General features: G+C 37.6%; 1 protein-coding gene across 1 annotated transcript in view; it reads right to left on the bottom strand.

Moving 5' to 3' along the window:
* Frl (formin-like protein) overlaps window positions 1–12,758 on the bottom strand; it is a 189,744-nt gene extending 176,986 nt beyond the window's left edge. The window contains exon 1 of the mRNA XM_089108397.1: window positions 12,678–12,758. The gene's annotated coding sequence lies outside the window, so the exon portion shown is untranslated. The remainder of the gene's footprint in view (window positions 1–12,677) is intronic.
* Between the last annotated feature and the right edge of the window lie 1,569 nt (window positions 12,759–14,327).

The raw sequence follows: 14,327 nt of genomic DNA, 5'->3' as shown, positions 1-14,327 counted from the left end.
GTTTAGGCGATTAATGTCATCGGCGTATGCAAGCAAGTCAAAGAGGTGTCCACTCATGAGTGCTCCCGTGTCATTGGGCACCAGTGCCAGTACAGCATTCAGGAATAGGCAGAACAGAGTGGGGGAGAGTAGGCATCCTTGCAGCACTCCTGAAGAGGTTGAGACTTCTTCAGTAAAGCCTTCGCTGGTCTGCACCATGCTTCTCGACTTCTCGTACATGCTCTTGACAACGTCAATAATGTCAGTGGGAATACAGTAGTGTGCCACGATGTGCCATAGACCATCTCACCAAATTAGATCGAAATCTTGTTTGAAATCGATAAACAGCTGGTATAGCTCTTTCCCAAATTCCAGTTATCTTTCCATAATCTGTCTGATCACAAAAATTTGGTCTATGGTGGATCGGTTTTGACGGAAGCCAGCTTGATATTCAGGGATTACGTGTCTTGTCTGGTTTCTAATCCGATCAAGGAGAATTTTCGTAAGGATTTTAGCTGATTGGCAAGTAAGCGATATGGGTCTGTAGTTTTCGCAGTTACTTTTAGATCCTTTCTTGTGCAAGGGCCCTATGACAGATTTCGACCAAGACTCGGGGAAGTATTTTATTTCCCCTACAGCTGTTATTATTTTGTGGTACAGATCAACGACGATATCAGATTCCACTTTTAGCAGTTCTGCCTGTATACCGTCTATTCCGGGTGCCTTATTTGACTTGAGGGATTTGAGTGCAGCTTCTACTTCTGACCTTAAGGGTGGTGGGGGTGGTTCCTCATCTCTGTGTGCTGGGAACTTTCGAAGCACTTCAGGATCTGGGTTTACTGTGAGATTAAGCATTTCCTGGAAGTGTTCTTTCCAGCGATCTCGGATTCTGGCACAAGTAGTGATTTTGCGTCCATTTTTATCTAAGAGATCGAGACACTTCGCTTCTTTGCGGTTTGTCAGCTCTCTAGCACGTTTGAACATGAGGTGTGAGTTACCCCTACGGGAGTCCTCCTCACACTGCCGACATTTTTCAGTAATCATGTCTTTTAGTGCTAGGCGGGTTTTCTTCTCAATTTGACGTTTAATGTTTTTGAATCTATCCTTGCTTTCTCGATCTTGCTTGTTTTGGAGAGTTCGTTTCTCGGTACACATATCAATAATCTCCTGGGTAATCCATGGCTTGTCTTCTGCAGATTTACGGCCGAGGACGAGCTCAGCTGTCTCGCATACGGCCAGGCTGCTTTTTGAAACAAGTAGATTGATGTCGGCTGGACTCAGCAGATCAGGTGTTTCTTGCAAGGTCTTTGACAGTCGTTTGTTGAGCTGCATTCTCTACTCTTTTCTCGTCTTAAGGTCTTTAAGGGCTTCTATCCGGAATCTTGGAACTTTTTGTTTCGGCTTGACAACAGCCTTTAATCTTAGGCGAAGCGATGACATGAGGAGATTGTGATCACTATCAAAGGCCCCACCTCCTAGCGTCACTGTGTCTGTGAATGAAGATTTCCATCAGCTGGATACCAGTATATAATCTATCATGCTGGCAGTCCTTCCATCGGGGGACCACCACGTGACTTTTCTCTTTCGTCTGTGCTTGAACATTGTGTTTGCAAAATACTTGATAACTTCAATTCAATTTTGAATTGAACTTATCAAGTATTTTACAATAGGTTGCATCAAGACGCTGGGTAATTGTAGACAGAGAAAAGCCAAGACAGATAGTCCAAGTATTTAAAGACCCAAATGTTCAACAGTCTGTGTACTTTTGGAATTCAACAGTCTGTCTGATCCTGTTGCCAGGAAGAGTTATGTAGCTTGTGTCCTGATCCAAGTACAAGTACAATCCAATCCTATTACTCTAGGGAGCTCATTTGCTCCCTAGAGCAAGTGTCATATCAAGCAAGAGAGCAAGTTATCAAGTATTTTGCAATAGGTTGCATAGGTTGCATCAAGACGCTGGGTAATTGTAGACAGAGAAAAGCCAAGACAGATTAAACTTAAACTTTGAGCCATGAAAGGGTCCCATCTGGGACCATGTCTCTGGAACCCACCAATCAGCTCGAGGTCAGATTTGATGGTGTTGAGCCAAGTTTTGACTTGTCCTCCACGTCGGTTCCTCCAATTAGGCACTAGTTTGCAGCATAGACTTTACCAACTACTAAAGAAGCAACTGGGAAAAGTAAAAAGATCTCTACTGGAGCAAGAGGCAAAGATCGAAAGCTTCTGTCAAGAAAAGATGACATAATTGCAAGATGGCAGTACCACTTCCAGAAGCTGCTGAACCCCAGTCATGACATCCTTTCCACTTAAACTTCTAAATAGCAACAAAATGCCTCCTGATAATAGCCCCACCAAACTCTAGCCAAGCAACCCTAACCCCAGCTCTGTACCCAGTCAATCAACCCCACACAGCAACGTCAACGTTGACCCCCCTCCCTTAATACAAGAGATCAAAAGAGGCCATCAAGAAGCTGAGGAGTCACAAGGCGCCAGGCACTGATTCTATCCTGGCCAAAGTCTATAAAGCTGCTTCTATTTTCGCTCAGAAACTCCAGACGCTCTTTTGCTCAATCTGGTCTTAGGAACAGTTTTCCCAAGATTGTCAAGACTCAGTTATAATGCCAGTCTTCAAGAAAGGCGACCACATTGAGTGCAAAAATTACAGAGGGATCTCACTATTGACCATTACAGGAAATATCTTTGCAATGATCCTACTTAACCAAAGTCTGCAACAAAAGAACCCGCCCCAACCAATCTAGTTTCAGAGCTAGCACAGGCTGTGTTGACCAACTATTCACCCTGAGACAGATTTTTGAACATAGAGCCAAGCACCAAACAAATTACCATTACTGTCTTAATTGACTTCATTATGGCCTTCAAAGTCATACAGGGAGGAATTTAGATGGTGTTGGAAGAGCATTGTGTCCCATCTAAGAACACACAACTCATTCATGCTTACTATAAATACACATGAGCCTGCATCCAGGTCAATGGAGAACTTTCCCCACTATTTTGTTTTGACTACCATCACTTTGGTTTGAGGCAAGGGTGTGTACTCTCTCCTGAACTATGGTGTTCAATTTTGTTGTTGATTGGGTAATGAAAAAAGCAATGCTAAATTTTGAAGGAGTCAAGGTTAGCCCTGATTTCAGTACCACTGACCCGGATTATACCAATGATGTTGCCCTTCTTGGCAGATCCATTGGTGAAGCCCAGAATATACTTCTAAAACTACTACTACTGCTAACAACTCACCACAACACCAAGCCGCCTGAGGAAAACACAGCTATGCACGCTCCTCTTCCATCCCAATCTATTCAAAGCCTCCCTTTTTACACCCGCCCACGAAGTTTCCATTTCCTTTAAATCTTTCTTTATGACGTCCTCCCACCCCAGACAAGGACAATCTGCTTTCCGTTTAGTCCTAGACAGTTGGCGGAAAAGAACAATCTTTGGCAACCTGTCGTCCTTCATCTGCACAACTTGCCCTAGTCACTTCAACCTTTTTTTCATTATAGCCCTAGAGAGCGGTATTGAAACAGATTTTTGTATAGCCTACTGTTTGAAACACGGTCAGTCAGCCGAGTACCCAGAACAATCCTTAAGCAATTTCTCTGGAAAACATTTAGCAAATATTCATTTGCTTTTTGGAGTGTTCATGCTTCAGAGCCATATTTGACCACTGTTGTCACTGTAGCTTCTAATAATCTAATCTTGGTTTGCAGATTTATCTTCCTATTCTTCCAAACTTTTTTTAACTGTGAAAAAACACCCTGAGCCTTGGCTATTCTACTTTTAACATCTTCACTGCTCCCACCATCTTTACTAACAATACTACCAAGGTAATTGAAGCTACCCACCTGATCAATCTTTTTTTTATTACCCAACATCACCTTTTCATCTTTACTTATTCCTAGCCTTAATGACTTAGTCTTCTTGACATTAATTTTCAAACCTATTCTAGCACCCTGTACTCTTTAAACCTCTAAAACCTCATTCATTTTGCCCACACTTTCATCTAGGATGCTTAAATCATCAGCATAATCTAAGTCCAGGAGACTTTTTCCTCTCGATTCTATTCTGTGTCCTCCCAATGCCTTACATGTTGTTCTTTGGACAAGTCCTTATAAATGATCCATATAAACTGGAATAGAGCACAAACCTGCTTAACTCCTGATTAATACGAAACGAGATACTCACCTCATTTCCTAACTTAAATGCAGCATTGTTATTCTTGTACATAGCACTAATGACTTTAATGTATTTGTCTGGTATACCATACAAGGATAAAACCTTTACTAAAGCCCTTCTATTAACAGAATCAAACGCTTGCTCTTAATCTATAAAACTTAGGACCAAAGGTGTTTGAAAACTTAGGCACTTCTCAATTATTAGCCTGAGAGTGAAAACTTGGTCAACACATCCTCTACCTTTTCTAAAACTGTAGTGTTCTTCTCTTAAAACTTTGTCTATGGCATCTCTCAGTCTAAAAAGTATCATATTACTAAGTAACTTACTACCTACAGATACCAGAATAATGCCTTGATAATTACCACACTCACTTTCATCACCTTTCTTGTGGCTTAATTAAGATTTTCCTAAACTCGTTAGGCACTTCCCCTTTTTCAAAAATCACTTTCATAATCTTCAGTAACTTATTTCTAACCTCAGAGTCACCATATTTAAGAAACTCATTTACCACCCTATCAGCACCTGGAGCCTTATTATTTTTTAATCCTTTTAGTACTATAACCATTAACCAAAGGCAGACTTAAGTTGTCAATAAATTCAATTATCTTGGATTGTATATCAACATCAACAGCAGATGTAGCAAAGAAATTAAACATTGCACTGCATCAGCTTCCACTGTCTTTGACAGCTGTGGAAGTTGCTATAGAAAAGGAAGGAAATCCACCAGAGAACAAAAATCTGTATTTGTGATGCCCTAGTCCAATCTGTCTTACTGTACGGCTGCAAGATGTGGTCCTGAAAAGTCGCCAAGGCACAAGCCCTCAACATTTTTGACCACAGATGCCTGAGGAGCATATGTGGGCTATGTCTCAGCAACCAAATCCCAAACACAATCATCCACCAATGATGTGAGTAGAAGTACGACATCACAACTATCATTCAACGCTACCACTACTCCTGGTTTGGCCATGTTTGCTAAAGACCCACCAAAGATTCTATTATAAGTTTAAAAGTTATAAGATTCAATTCTTACACCCAAAGATGACACCACAACTCTGGCTGCTAATCCCCACCAAATTTAACTGAGGTTTAATGGATGCAGATGACAGCAATATAATATACAGAGCTCATTAAGCATGGACAGAAAAACCCTAACTATAGCTGTTGACCAGGTTTCATTAAATCAAGTTTTATTTGGATACAACCTCCCCTTCTGGTAGATATGCTCATTGCAATTGCTTCAGCCTTTTCAAATATAGTCTTATGCCACCTCTCTCTATTCCATCTGCTTGTTATAGTCAGCAACTCAAGCCTTTAGACCTTGCAAATGTGATATTCTTTGCTTTGACATTCAGCCCTTGTATGCTTATTTTGATGATGTTACATTTTGTTTGGTTAGGATTCTGACCCTTCCATGTTTATTAATGGGACATTAGATTTCTAGTGTTTGGCTTTTATTTTACTTTAGCCTATGTATTGTTTTATAGCCTTGTCCCTCCCCCCTCCAAGATTTTGTTCCAATTATTTTTGTGTTTTGGTATCTTCTAGGCAGATGACTACCTTTATTCAAGTTTTCAGCTTTATTTGAGACAATAAAGGGCTCCTTCCTTCCCCTACCATTTAAATTTGAAGTTTCCATGATTCAAAAAAAGATGCTCAAAAGATTAAAGTCAATAAGCCTAGCCACTGCTGAATCAAAGAGAAACAGAAGGTTTATTTGTAAAGACTTTAAGCTCTGTTACAAAAACATAGTTTTTTTGCAGTTGAAACTTTTTGTAAGAATAGGAAGATAAGTCTGCAAAATAAGATTAAACAATGGAACCTACAACAAAAAAATGGTAAAGTATGACTCTGAAACATGGGTGCTTTGAAAGTTTGAGGAATATTTGCCAAATATCCTCCAGAGTAATTGTCTAAGAATATCACCTTAAGCCATTTGGAGAGCTCTAGGGTCATCTGGAGCTGTAGTACTCTTGAGTTCATGACTCCTAGTTAGGCCTCCACTGCCACTGCTCCTAACTCCTTGTCAAGATTATATCTGAAAGACTGGATGGAGGGAGTGCTGACAGTTGAGCCATTCAATTGATTCCAGTTGCTTTTTACCCTTCTTGAGAAGTAGATTTGATGGGTTCTCAACTGGGAGCTTAACTTAGGCAGCTTCTTAGAGTGTCTTATTATATGATGATGGCTGGTGCTATGACTGCTGTTGAAGATGGTAGGGCTTGCCTTCTTGAAGTTTGCAAATAAGCATCATATCCTTATGCATGCATCTGTAGGTAGCTTAAGATGCTTGAGGCAGTTCTCATATGAAGCCAAGCTTAGACCCCTCATGCCCTTTGTTGCTTGCCTCTAAACATTTTCGATGGGCTTTGCATCATGCCCATAAGAAGGGCCAGCAAGGCCTAAATATCCTCCAGAGTAATTGTCTAAGAATATCACCTTAAGCCATTTGAGAGCTTTAGGGTCATCTGGAGCTGTCGTACTCTTGAGTTCATGACTCCTAGTTAGGCCTCCACTGCCTCTGCTCCTAACTCCTTCTCAAGATTATATCTGAAAGACTGGATGGAGGGAATGCTGACAGTTGAGCCATTCAATTGATTCCAGTTGCTTTTCACCCTTCTTGAGAAGTAGATTTGATGGGTTCTCAACTGGGAACTTGACTTAGGCAGCTTCTTAGAGTGTCCTATCATATGATGATGGCTGGTGCTATGACTGCTGTTGAAGATGGTAGAGTTTGCCTTCTTGAAGTTTGCAAATAAGCATCATATCATTATGCAGGCATTTGTAGGTAGCTTAAGATGCTTGAGGCAGTTCTCATATGAAGCCAAGCTTAGACCCCTCATGCACTTTGTTGCTTGCCTCTGAACATTTTCAATGAGCCTTACATCTTGCCCATAAGAAGGGCCAGAAAGACACATTCCAAAATTAACATGAAGTCTGACAAGATCTTTAAAGAGTTTTATACATATTGTTGCCTCTCAGCTACTGATGGTCTGTTTTCATAGGTTAAGACTGGAATTTGCATTTGATTACACTAAGGTCCCTTTCTTCCTCTCTATCCCTAGAAACTCTCTTGTGTTAGTGATGGGATTTTAAATTGAGTAGGAAGCTTTTGGGTTCAGAGAACCAAGGTACAAAACACAGCATTTGGTTGCATTAAACTGAAATAACCAGTCAGCAGCAATGAGTTGCAGGTGTTCACATGGCTTTTGATAGTCCCATTTGTATATGAGGTCTCTGACTCTGATAGGACTTCTTATTGCTTGTTACTCTAGAAAAATTTTATTAGGTTGAAATCCTACACATAGCTCCATATATGTTGTGGTTCTTTCATATGCAGAAGTGATGATCTGGCACTTACTTCTTAGCAGAGGCAGTAGACCATACTGAAGAGGCACTCAGCTACTTTCCAAGAAAGCAAGAAGCCCCTCAACTAGAGCTTTTTATGAAAATTTGAAGATGAAAAGCTTTTAAGAAGACTATTCTTTGAAAATAGTTGTTTAGAAGGTTATGAATAGGGGTTGGATAAGAGTAAAAATGGTAGCTTGACAAACCCTTCCTGGGATATATTTTAGGCCCTGGTTTCTTTGCTGAAAGTTTTATTCACCAAATTTAAATAATTCTATGAAAAGCAACAAACCCCTCAGCTAGAACTTTAATAATCAAATCCAGCTAGAACCTGGTATTTTGGGCCTAGTTACCCTCCAATATTTTTTGGTCACTTAAAAAGGGCACTAGAATTTTTAATTTCCATTTGAATGAGCCTTCTCCTGAATTTCAAGGACTACTGGGTCATTACAATCACCCCTGGGGAAAAAGAAAATGAAAAAATACAAATAAATACACATCTGTGATCTTTCTTCTAGCAAAAAAATACAAAATTCTACATTTTTGCAGATAGGAGCTTGAAACCTCTGTGGTAGGGTTATCTGATATGCTGAACTTGATGTTGTGATTTTCATTAAGATTCTGACTTTGTAGAGGATGTTTCCCCCTTTTTTTAAAAATAAGACAAAATTTCTCAGGCTTGTAACCTTTATTGAGTAATACTAAACTTAATGAAACCTTTATATTTGGAATCAGCATGAAAATTTTAATTTTTTTAATATATCTATTGGTATCAAAATTCCGTTTTTTAGAGTTTTGGTTATTATTGAGCCGGGTTGCTCCTTACTTACAGTTTGTTACCACAAACTGTTTGAAAATTTTCATTAGGTTGAAATCCTACACAAAGCTCCATGAATGTTGTGGTTCTTTCATATGCAGATATGATCACCTAGCACTTACTTCTTAGCAGAGGCACTAGATCCTCAGTATAAGCCTGAGGATGCCTTGAATGCCATTCTTATAGACTAAAGAGACTATTCTCCATAAACTTAATCCCCATTAAGGGCAACAATTTGGAACAGTCTTTGACTTTTTTACTCCCTTTCATTCCATGACTACTTGCTGATTCCTCAGCATGTGGGAATTCCATTTCTGTCTAGAAATATCTATTTTCCCTTCTTCCATGGATATTTCTATGGATTCAAAAGTATGATTGTCAAATGCATTTTCTATGCCTAAAGCATACTACTTACAGTGGAACCAAATTCATAAGGTTGTAGGATGAAGTAGGGTTTTTATTTATTTTTTAATGAAGATACAAAAAGGTAGATGGGAAGGGGGGGGACATTTTTTACTAAAATACGTACAAAAGAGTTTTTTTTCAAAAAATATAGAGCATCTGTCATTTTTTTTTTTCAAGTATAAGACATATTTTCCCAACATTTTGAAACCTTATAAATTAGGATTTAGCAAAGTTATGAAACTCAAAATACTTCCTTTGGGCATTAGTTGGGAAAAGTTGTAGCTGAGGACTTTTTGCTTCTGCTATCTTAGAAAGTAGCTGACATAGGTCAGTTAAACTTTCATGAACTTGTCAAGAGCATGAATCATGCTCTGGGAAGGTCTAACTTTAACCTCAACCCTCCAAAGGGCACTAGTAGCTTGATGATACCTTCCAAGGGTATATCTTAGGCCCTAGATAAGGATCTGTAGATGTATAATTTTAGATAAGGGCATTTTTATCATGAAAATTAGTTGAGCATGATAAACGAAATCCTCAGGATTAAATCCAGAGCCTTAATGATCCCAAAAGAAGGCATTTTGGAGCACCTACTTCCACCCTCCCCCTCTAAAGGGTATTGATTTTTTATAACCTTTTACAATCTTTGTGTTATAAAGGTTAAGCCCTGAGAAATAGATGTACTGCTCAAATGAGGTATAAGGAAATCATATTGAGTCTCATACATTTCCTCAATCTTGATTAATATGGTTTTAATGATTGGACAATCTATTTCTCAAATTTATAAAAAAAAATCTTGATATGGCTTAAAATCCTCCTGAAATAGTACAATTTGCATTTTCAAAACTAGAGCCAACAAAAAAGAGACTGAAAACCCAAGATCAAGATCAAACATTTTTCATCAAAATTCAAACAGGTCAGAGATGACTGATTAAACAAATCTATTATCTATACAATCTTGTATGTCTTATAAATAAGGAAAGGGCAGAGAAATCAGGTTGATGAAATGTTTCCAATGTATATTGTAGGCTCTGGATTCATTCCTGAAAGTTTCATCAACTTAACTCAGCTACTTCCCAAGAAAGCAAGAAGCCTCTCAAATAGATATTTTACCAATTCAAATAAATTGCACCCACTTTCCAAGATAGCAAGAAGCGCCTCAACTAGAACTTTTCATGAAAAATTTTAGATGATGGGCCTTTAACAAGGCTAATCTTTGAAAATAGTTGCTTAGAAGGTTAGGAGTAGAGGTTGGAAAATAGTAGCTTGGTAACACCCTCCAGGAATGTATTGTAGACCATGGTTTCTTTGCTGAAAGCTTTATTCACCTAGTTTAACTACTTCTATGACAGCAACAAGCCCCTCAGCTACAACTTTAATGATCAAATTCTTTAAACAGTAAATTTGCTGGAGTTGACCATATCTACAGAAAATATACTAATGAAATAAAAATTATACTATTAAATCTCTTATTTTAACCTCTTTTTAGATATTGTAGTTAATTTCTGACAATCCACCTAACCCCCCAGATGGTCCAAGGCATAACCTTAGGATTTATATATAATACCAAAAAAACACTAAACAATTGAAAATCTTCCTTTTTAATATGCAGTCTGTTTCTATTAATCAAATCATCACGTCTTCCTTTGTTATCTACATTTTTAAGTCTTTTCAAATAAAATTTTCATCTAATGATATCAAAAAATGTCTTGGTGTACTGTTTTCACCAGATCAAGAATAAAAGAAAACTGGCACAAAAAAGAAGTTGTGGTGTCTCACAAGATTAAAGGGAGGGAGAGTTCCCCCCCCCCTCAAACTATGTTTTGTCCCCCAGACCCCATTTTTCCCCCTTGACCACTTAAAGAATAAATGTTTTGTTTATGAATATACCCTTATTTATCCTTATAATACAGATTTTATCCTGTACAAAACATTATATAAAGTCTATATCAAATTCATATAATATGCATCCTGGAGCCTTGGTGATCAAGTAAGGATTGTAACAAATGAATTCAGTTATTTTCTTTGCCAGCAGCAGTACCATCTGTCCAGCAGATATTGCATCTAAGCAATTCCTGTCCAAGAGCCAAGTACTTTGAGGCATTCACTCTCTGTTTCAGGCAGTCAAGCACCAAGTTCTAAAGCTCTGATCTGAAGAGTGCTGGTTTAAGATGGTTGAAGCAATGAAACACATATATAAGCAGTATTCAACCCAAACAGAAAAGCCAAGACATTTGGTTGCTATGAGTAGATAACTGCATTTTTTATGTTAAAACTTATGTTGAGGCCAGAGTAAGAAATCAGACTGAATCACAACATTTTTCATACTTACAAGCCAGAAATAGTATACTTCATAGTCAACTGACTAACTTTGAGAAGACACAGATTAGAGAAAACTTCTCAGTAATTCAATTTTTAGAAGCCTGTGACTAAAGCTCACTAAAGTTCATGGATGCATGCCTAGTACAAGGCTTTGTACATTACTTTTCTGTGATAGAAGTGGGTAATGTTTATATTAATTGTTTATTGGTAAATTTCTAGGTGGTGCAATAATTTAGCTAGGATAAAAGAGAAAACAAGCATTTGATGCCTTTTTCTACACTCTTTCATAATTTGATAATTGCTCCTGGGGCTAATTGCATCTTGAGCCCTTATAGGGGCCCCAAAGGTATTTTATATGAATTATGAAAGAGCATAAAAAAGCATCAAATGATGTTTTCACTTTCATCCTAGCTAAATTATATGGTCCTCTGCAAATTTACCATGAACTTACCCCCACCCATGGGTGTAGGCAGCATATTGTCTAGGGGGGGCAGTCAATAGTGTGATGGAGTTTTATCAACTGTTTTTTCCAAACCATCTGCTTTTTCAGCCATATCTAATGTAAATTTGAAGGTCTAGGGGGGGGGGGCAGCTGCCCCCCCTCCCTATGCCCATGCCCCCACCCTCTAACCCATAATGTGAAAATATATACCCTGAATTGTCAACAGCAAAGTTTTGAATTGAAAATCAAGTATTTTGCAGGTTAGGTTATAACTTCTTTGGGTCAATATATACCAAATCATATTATTGAGTTAGGACTAAAGTGAATACACCATTTGATGCCTTTTTTTATGCTGATTATGAATATAATAAGCATTTCTATTAGAAATGAGCTTAAGCCCCCCCCCCCGATATAGGTCAAATCAGGGTTAGGTTAGGTATAGCCGATATAGGGGGGGGGGGTGAAATTCATTTATGATAGAAATGCTTATTATATTAATAATCAGCATAAAAAAGGCATCGAATGGTGTATTCACTTTAGTCCTAACTCAATAATATGATTTGGTATATATTGACCCTTCTTTGTGTGGTTACAAAAATAAAAAACATTTGGGGCCCCTTTAAGGGCTCAAGATGTAATTAGCCCCAGAAGCAATTATTTAATTATGAAAAGAGCATAAAAAAGGCATCAAATTATGTTTTCACTTTCATATTAGCTAAATTATTGCACCACCAAGAAATTTACCAGATTATTCAGATAGGCCTATTTAAGAAAAAACTTAGCCTACCTCTATATTTGGAATTGTATCCTCAATCCAAATTTAACATTCATTTGCATCAAAAATGAACTCCCCCCTAATGTGCAAATATACACCCTGAATTGGTATAGCCTACATGGGGGGGTAGCCTAAAGTTCATTTCCAACACCAATGAATGTTAAACTTGGATTCAGGATGGGGGGTAAAATTCATGTCTAACATAAATGAATGTTAAACTCGGATTCAGTTAAATTAGCTATTTGAATAATCCGTTAATATGAACATTACCCCTCATCTATGCTAGCCTACTTTGCAAGACAGCCCAGGGCACCTCTTGTTGAATTTTATTCCTTATAAATCTATGTCTGAAACAACAGTACGTGGTTAGACATAGCTTATTTGATATTAAAATTGCTTACTTGGTGAGAAATATTCATAGAGTATTTAGTCTACATAGAATATTCATTAGCCAGATTTTAAAGCTAATTTGTGCCTCTTCTTTCCTAAATCTACGAGCAAACGTTAAACTAGATGCGTTTTCGGCTTCAAATGATTCCGATTCTTTACAGTCCTACTTTACGTTTGAAGACTACAGATTTATGATTTTGGTTCAAGACCAAAGTTTCAAGGTTTATGATTATGTTTATGATCTAGTGTATGAAGAGGAATAAGATGGTAAAACTACGGTTTATATTTGTTTGTGCGGCAGAGATTAGAACACAAAGTAAGAACAGCAAAAAATTTCTTCAAATGAATATACCATTAGTTTCACAGTGTAATTATGTAGTATATGGCACTTTCAAAGAACATCTAAATTTTAGACGCAATGTGAGGCAAAAACGTCTGACCCTGGCGCAAGAACAGGAAGAAAAGTATAAGCCATTTAAAGTAAGAATATGAAACTTTTTCAATGGAACAACTAAAATAATCCACCAATCAAAAACGAACTTACACTTTCTTACGGTATGTATGTAAACTCGAGCAATAATATAGCGTATTTTGCCGTCGTGAAACCTCTTTAGTCCCCAGGATAGTGTACGCAGTTTTTATTTTTCCATATTTATAAAATGATTTAGCTGCAAGAGCAGACCAGGATAGCTGTGCTAGCCTCAAAAAGCATTAACTCTTATTAGTAAATTATAATCTTAACAACCTTATTAAAGATCAAATGGAGGTCCTAGTCTTATATGGCATACCATATAAGTTAATTAAAGGGATTAGTGCAATTCACTTTATTACCATTGCTTCTGTTTATGGAAAAAGTAAGCTGAGTGGTGGGTATGTGTGGAATTAGGATTTAAGTTGTGTTCAGATCCTGTTTATATAGTATGTATCTTATTTTGATTGAATTTGATTGAATTTGATTCAGTTCTCATTCAGCATCCGCCAGTGAAGGTCATATATATTTTAAAAAGGATTAAAGAGTGACACAATTTCGTAATGGATTAAATCTTACGCAATTACCTGAATGCACTCAAATTTTAGAGATTGAATTTTTTTGACTGGATCGGTGACGTCACTGATTAGTTGTGCACCTGAATTTTGAAGATTGCTTATAATTTGAATTGTTTGGATACTTGTGTATTTAAAAAAAATTATTATCTGAGTTAATAATCTTAAATGGAATAAGGTGTGTTTGTTCGACAGAAGTGAATGAGTGAACATTTTAACTCAAATTGTAATAATGGATTATGATTTACGATCTATTACTGACTAGTTTTTGAATTGCCAAGTTGGTTAGTTTGGAACAAATTAACATTTGTAATGTTTTGTCTTATGATTGAGTAAGACCTATTACGCGAGAGCCGCTTATTTGTCTATCCAGTGGCGGTTACAAGTTTATTCCGAATATAAACCATTCTGAACTGTGATTCTGATTTTTGATCGAGTGTTCAAATTATAATTATTCGTTAAAATTTGGTGCATTAACCCAAAGAGGAATTGTTGCTGACTTTTTGGCCTAAATTTCAAGTTGTTTTTGGAGCTGAGTTTGAGATGGGCGTTAGGAGTCGTTCTTGGAGCTGAATTCGGGGTTGGCGTTTGCCGTGCCCTTGTAACGGCTAACGCTT

This window comes from Artemia sp. Qi Xiang Cuo, chromosome 3, assembly GCF_049724085.1.
Source record: "Artemia sp. Qi Xiang Cuo chromosome 3, ASM4972408v1, whole genome shotgun sequence".
Taxonomy (NCBI): Eukaryota; Metazoa; Arthropoda; class Branchiopoda; order Anostraca; family Artemiidae; genus Artemia; species Artemia sp. Qi Xiang Cuo.
This window is presented reverse-complemented; position numbering and strand designations above follow the sequence as displayed.